The sequence below is a fragment of the Lathamus discolor genome, chromosome Z, assembly GCF_037157495.1.
Source record: "Lathamus discolor isolate bLatDis1 chromosome Z, bLatDis1.hap1, whole genome shotgun sequence".
Lineage (NCBI taxonomy): Eukaryota > Metazoa > Chordata > Aves > Psittaciformes > Psittacidae > Lathamus > Lathamus discolor.
The window spans coordinates 716,055-723,272 of record NC_088909.1 but is presented as its reverse complement, the minus strand read 5'-3'; positions in this window follow the sequence as shown (position 1 = coordinate 723,272).

The window sequence follows — 7,218 nt, the reverse complement described above, 5'->3', positions numbered from 1 at the left end:
CAGCTGCTCAAATCCAGGGGACAGCGGACCCCTTGGCCACTCTGGGCAGCAATGGCAACTTAGAGCCTTCATGAAACCATGGCTGGAAAATATAATGGAAGAGAGGACAATGTTGAGGAAGGGGAAATGGAGAAGTGACATGGGCCACGGGCTTCAGGAGCTGCTGGGTGCACAGAGCAGGACTGGGGGCTGCTGGGAGGACCCACTGTACCGCTCTTCCCCAGCGGGCTCATGTCTGGCATCACCCAGGCGTAATCGTTCACATAAAAAATAAAATCAAACTTCTGCTGAACCGAAACCTTTCCAGAGCAATGTAATGTTACTCTTATTGATTTATCTGTTTAAAGTAATGCCAGGATTTTGTCATTAATATTTGATTGGTATTTTTAAACCCTTACAAGAATTGCACAGACCATAAAAAGGTGTTACAGTAAAGCACCACAGGCAGAACAGCATTATCCTAAACCACAGGGGATGATGATTGAAACTATCTTCTACATGTTCAGGCTCTCACAAGGTGTGATGGCACCACTTCAGTGCCAGGACCTCACTTCTGAGCACACATGAATTAAAAACTGAGATTAAATAAAAAAATTAAGTGTCAGGAAAAAAAATAATCTAATATTACAGATATTCATACAATAAAGAGTAGTATATGTGTTTCATTAGTCAAAGTAAATTCAACACAGAATGCACTGAGGATTTACACAATTTAGCAGAACTTAACACAGTGAAAGACTTGCACATAGAATGTATTGTTATAAATTAAAAGCTCTGCCTTTTTTCTTCAAATTCTAAGAAAAATAGATCTTGGGGACCTTTAAAAGGTGCAAATTACCCCAAACATATTTAGTATTCTGAAAACATAATTCACAACAAGAGCAGTTGTGCTTTTAGAATCAAGGAGAAGATCTATGAAGAAATCTCATCAATGAATTTATGCAAAGCTTTATACATAAACAATATTAAAATGCATTGGCTCTTCAGAGTAAAAAGTAAGCTAAAAATAGCGTCAGGAGAATAACACAGTTCAGAAAGCTTGTTAGCAACCTATCTGCACTAATTACCCGGAGGCAAATTGAAATTGCCAGCAAAATTGCTCAGAGTCAGTAAATGAGCCTAGATACCTTTGACGGGGAAGAATCAACCTTAGTCTGACATCAGACACCTGGACCACCACCCCAGAGTATTATGGGACACATTACTGAGGGGATCTGTTACAGACTGCCTGATCAAGAGGAATCTGTGGGTGATTCCCAACAGTGACATTCCTATAGATGTCACTCTATAGACAGATAGGAAAAGCCTCACGCTTGCAGGCCCTTGTCCTCATGGGAGACTTCAACCAGCCTGTATCCGTTGGAATGACGGTACGGCCCAGCACAAGCAATCCAGGAGGTTCCTCGACTGTGTGGAGCAAAACGTACTTCTGCAAGTAATAGAGGAGTCGACAAGGAGAGGTGCCATGCTTGACCTCGTGCTCACCAACAGGGAAGGGCTGGTTGGAAATGTGAAGCTCCAGGACACCCTTGGTTGCAGTGATCATGAGATGGTTGAGTTCAAGATCCTCAGGACAGTGAGAAGAGCGTGCAGCAAGCTCATTGCCCTGGACTTCAAGAGAGCAGACTTTGGCATCTTCAGGAGCCTGCTTAGTAAGGTTCCATGGGATATAGCCCTGGAGGGCAGGGGGGCCCAAGACTGTTGCTTGATATTCAAGGATCACCTGCTCCAAGCTCAGGAGTGCTGCATCCCAACTAAAAGGAAGTGCAGCAGGAGGGCCAGGAGACCTCCTTGGATGGATAAGGAGCTGCTGAGGAAAATTCAAAGGAAAAGAGGCTTATAAAAGGTGGAAGCAAGGACAGGCGGCCTGGGTAGAGTACAGGGATGTTGTCCAGACCAGGTTAGGAAAGCTAAGGCCCAGTTAGAATTAAACATGCCAAGGGATGTTAAGGATAACAGGAAGGGATTCTATAGGTACATATAAAAAAAAAAACAAAAACCCACAACAGATTAGGGACAACATAGGCCCCCTGAGGAAGCTTTTAGGAGAGCTGGCTTCACAGGATTTGGAGAAGGCTGAGGTTCTGAATGACTTCTTTGCCTCGGTCTTCACTCGCGAAGGCTTTGACTGCACCACCCAGTTCTTAGAAGGTAGACATAGGGACTGTGAGAATGAAGACCTTGGGCCCACTGTAGGAGAGGATCTGGTTCGAGACCATCTTCAAAATCTGAACGCGCACAAGTCCGTGGGACCTGATGAAATCCATCCGCGGGTCCTGAAGGAGCTGGCAAATGAAGTTGCTAAACCACTGGCCATCGTATCTGAAAAATCCTGGCAGTCAGGTGAAGTTCCCGACGACTGGAAAAAGGGAAATATAACCCCCATTTTCAAGAGGGGGAAAATGGAAGAGCCGGGGAATTACAGACCAGTCAGTCTCACCTCTGTGCCTGGCAAAATCTTGGAGCACATTCTCCTGGACAGCATGCTAAGGCACATGAAAAACAACAAGGTGCTTGGTGACAGCCAGCATGGCTTCACTAGGGGGAAATCCTCCCTGACCCATTTGGTGGCCTTCTCTGATGGGGCTACAGAACTGATGCACAAGGGTAAAGCAGTTAATGTCATCTACCTGGACTTGTGCAAAGCGTTTGACACTGTCCCACACGACATCCTTCTCTCTAAATTGGAGAGACGTCAGTTTGATAAGAGGACCACTCGGTGGATAAAGAACTGGCTGGATGGCCGCACACAAAGAGTTGTGGTCAATGGCTCAATGTCCGGCTGGAGACCAGTAACGAGTGGTGTCCCTCAGGGATCAGTGTTGGGACTGGTCTTGTTCAACATCTTCATAGCTGACATGGACAGTGGGATTGAGTGCGCCCTCAGCAAGTTTGCCAATGACACCAAGCTGTGCGGTTCAGTTGATAACCTGGAGGGAAGAGATGCCATCCAGAGGGACCTTGACACGCTTGTGAGGTGGGCTGATGCCAACCTTATGAAGTTCAACCATGACAAGTGCAAGGTCCTACACCTGGGTCGGAGCAATCCCAGGCACAGCTACAGACTGGGCAGAGAAGAGATTCAGAGCGGCCCTGCAGAGAAGGACTTGGGGGTGTTGGCCGATGAGAAAATTACCATGAGCTGGCTGCAAAGTAAATGATTACAATATAGAATCATATAATCATAGAATAGTTAGGGTTGGAAAGGACCTCAAGATCGTCTAGTTCCAACTCCCCTGCCATATGCAGGGACACCTCACACTAAACCACCCCACCCAAGGCTTCATCCAACCTGGCCTTGAACACTGCCAGGGATGGAGCACTCACAACCTCCCTGGGCAACCCATTCCAGTGCCTCACAACCCTAACAGGAAACAATTTCCTCCTTAGATCCAATCTACACTTCCCATGTTCAAGTTTTTACCCCTTGTCCTCTCACTACAGTCCCTGACGAAGAGACCCTCCCCAGCATCCCTATAGGCCCCCTTCAGGTACTGGAAGGCTGCTATTAGGTCCCCACGCAGCCTTCCCTTCTCCAGGCTGAACAGCCCCAACTTCCTCAGCCTGTCTTCATACGGGAGGTGCTCCAGCCCCTGATCATCCTCGTGGCCTCCTCTGGACTTGTTCCAACAGTTCCATGTCCTTTTTATGTTGAGGACACCAGAACTGCACACAATGCTCCAGGTGAGGTCTCACAAGAGCAGAATAGAGGGGTAGGATCACCTCCTTCGACCTGCTGGTCACGCTCCTTTTGATGCAGCCCAGGATACGGTTGGTTTCTGGGCTGCGAGCGCACACTGCAGCCGGCTCATGTTCATTTTCTCATCGACCAGCACCCCCAAGTCCTTCTCTGCAGGGCCGCTCTGAATCTGTTCTCTGCCCAGTCTGTAGCCATGCCTGGGATTGCTCCGACCCAGGTGTAGGACCTTGCACTTGTTGTGGTTGAACTTCATAAGGTTGGCATCAGCCCACCTCACAAGCGTGTCAAGGTCCCTCTGGATGGCATCCCTTCCCTCCAGCATATCAACCGGACCACACAGCTTGGTGTCATCGGCAAACCTGCTGAGGGCGCACGCAATCCCACTGTCCATGTCAGCGACGAAGATGTTAAAGAAGACCGGTCCAAACACCGATCCCTGACGGACACCACTCGTTACCAGTCTCCAGCCGGACACTGAGCCATTGACCACAAATCTTTGTGTGTGGCCATCCAGCCAGTTCTTTATCCACCGAGTGGTCCATCCATCAAATTGATATCTCTCCAATTTAGAGAGAAGGATGTCGTGTGGGACAGTGTCAAACGCTTTGCACAAGTCCAGGTAGATGACATCAACTGCTTTACCCTTGTCCATCAATTCTGTAGCCACATCATAGAAGGCCACCAGACTGGTCAGGGAGGATTTCCCCTTAGTGAAGCCATGCTGGCTGTCACCAAGCACCTTGTTGTTATTCATGTGCTTTAGCATTTCTTCCAGGAGAATGTGCTCCAAGATTTTGCCAGGCACAGAGGTGAGACTGACTGGTCTGTAATTCCCCGGCTCTTCCATTTTCCCCTTCTTGAAAATGGGGGTTATATTTCCCTTTTTCCAGTCGTCGGGAACTTCACCTGACTGCCATGATTTTTCAAATATGATGGCCAGTGGTTTAGCAACTTCATTCGCCAGCTCCTTCAGGACCCGCGGATGGATTTCATCAGGTCCCACGGACTTGTGCACGTTCAGATTTTGAAGATGGTCTCGAACCAGATCCTCTCCTACAGTGGGCCCAAGGTCTTCATTCTCACAGTCCCTGCGTCTACCTTCTAAGAACTGGGTGGTGCAGTCAGAGCCTTTGCTGGTGAAGACTGATGCAAAGAAGTCATTCAGAACCTCAGCCTTCTCCAAATCCTGTGTAGCCAGCTCTCCCGAGAGCTTCCTCAGGGGGCCTATGTTGTCCCTAGTCTGTTTTTTGTTTGCTACGTACCTGTAGAATCCCTTCCAATTATTCTTAACATCCCTGGCTAGGTTTAATTCTAACTGGGCCTTAGCCTTCCTAACCTGGTCCCTAGCTTCCCGGACAACATCCCTGTACTCTACCCAGGCTGCCTGTCCTTGCTTCTACCTTTTATAAGCCTCTTTTTTCCTTTGAATTTTCCTCAGCAGGTCCTTATCCATCCAAGGAGGTCTCCCGGCCCTCCTGCTGCACTTCCTTTTAGTTGGGATGCAGCACTCCTGAGCTTGGAGCAGGTCATCCTTGAATATCAACCAAGAGTCTTGGGCCCCCCTGCCCTCCAGGGCTATATCCCATGGAACCTTACTAAGCAGGCTCCTGAAGAGGCCAAAGTCTGCTCTCTTGAAGTCCAGAGCAGTGAGCTTGCTACACGCTCTTCTCACTGTCCTGGAGATCTCAAATCGATCATCTCATGATCGCTGCATCCAAGGCTGCCCTGGAGCACCACATTCTCAACAAGCCCTTCCCTGTTGGTGAGCACAAGGTCAAGCATGGCACCTCTCCTTGTCGGCTCCTCTATTACTTGCAGAAGGAAGTTGTCTTCCACACAATCGAGGAACCTCCTGGATTGCTCGTGCCGTGCAGTGCCATCATTCCAACAGATGTCAGGGTGGTTGAAATCCCCCATGAGAACAAAGGCCTGCGAGCCTGAGGCTTTTCCTATCTGTCTGTAGAGTGCTTCATCCACAGGTTCTCCTTGATCAGGCGGCCTGTAACAGATCCCCACAGTAATGTCTGCCATCTCTGTTCTCCCTTTAACCCTGACCCACAACCTCTCTGTTAACTGCTCACAATATGAACATGAGTTGGCTTCAAGTGTGCGCTCACAGGCCAGAAACCAACCGTATCCTGGGCTGCATCAAAAGGAGCATGACCAGCAGGTCGAAGGAGGTGATCCTGCCCCTCTACTCTGCTCTCGTGACACCTCACCTGGAGCATCGTGTGCAGTTCTGGTGTCCTCAATATAAAAAGGACATGGAACTGCTGGAACAAGTCCAGAGGAGGCCACGAGGATGATCAGGGGACTGGAGCACCTCCTGTATGAAGACAGGCTGAGGAAGTTGGGGCTGTTCAGCCAGGAGAAGAGCAATTGTGTGGAGACCTCAGAGCAGCTTCCTGTGTCTGAAGGGGGCCTATAAGATGCTGGGGACAGACTCTTCGTTAGAGACTGTAGTGTTAGGACACAGAATAATGGGGTCACACTTAAACATGGGAAGTGTAGATTGGATATAAGGAGAAAATTCTTTCCTGTTAGGGTGGTGAGGCACTGGAATGGGTTGCCCAGGGAGATTGTGAGTGCTCCATCCCTGGCAGTGTTCAAGGCCAGGTTGGACATAGCCTTGGGTGGGATGGTTTAGTGTGAGGTGTCCCTGCCCATGGCAGGGGGATTGGAACTAGATGATCTTAAGGTCCTTTCCGACCGTAACTTTTCTATGATTCTATGATTCTATGAATATGTTTGATAGAGCAGAAGGTTTTCAAACTTTCAGCTTTGTTATTAAAAATGTATAAATACATCAGTTTTTACTTACAGAACATGAATAAGCTTTGTATTAACTTTAGACAGAGATGGTAGTGCTACTAGACTCAAAGTAGCCTGCGTCATCCCAACATGCGATCCAACATTGCAAAGTTTAGAACTTCAGTTGACTGAAGTTTTCCATCCTGCGTATCTGGTGCAGTCTTTGCTCTCTGAAAATTTTCAGGTATGAGTTTTGAAAACACCCAGAGTAAATTTATGAAAGAAATACATTATCTATGGTGAAAGTGGTAGCAACATTTCTGTTATGTTCTAGGCCAGTATAACTGGTATCTCTTGCAGGAACTTGAATTTTGGTTACAAGAGATATCCTGGTCTCTGGGCGGTTGCTTTCTCACTGAACTTCTCCCAGATATGGCCGAATTCTAAGCACCCCTGTGAATCCTCAGCTGTTGCCTTCACAGCATTCAATATACATGAAAACCAGGAAGATTCACACTTACTGCATTTTCTAAATCAATAACTTGAGGAATAATTTATGAAAAGCTAATATAGAAACAAAACCCTATATTAAAAATTGAGTTATCACCAGGGATTAGAGCAGGACTAAGGGAATTTAAGACCAACTAATTGAGCCCCAAGTAGATCACCCTGCAAGTACTCCTGAAGTATGCAACAGACCCTGCCCTGTGAATAATGAACAAGGGTTGGCAGATATACCAGAAAGTCTTGCCAAGTTTAACAATTCT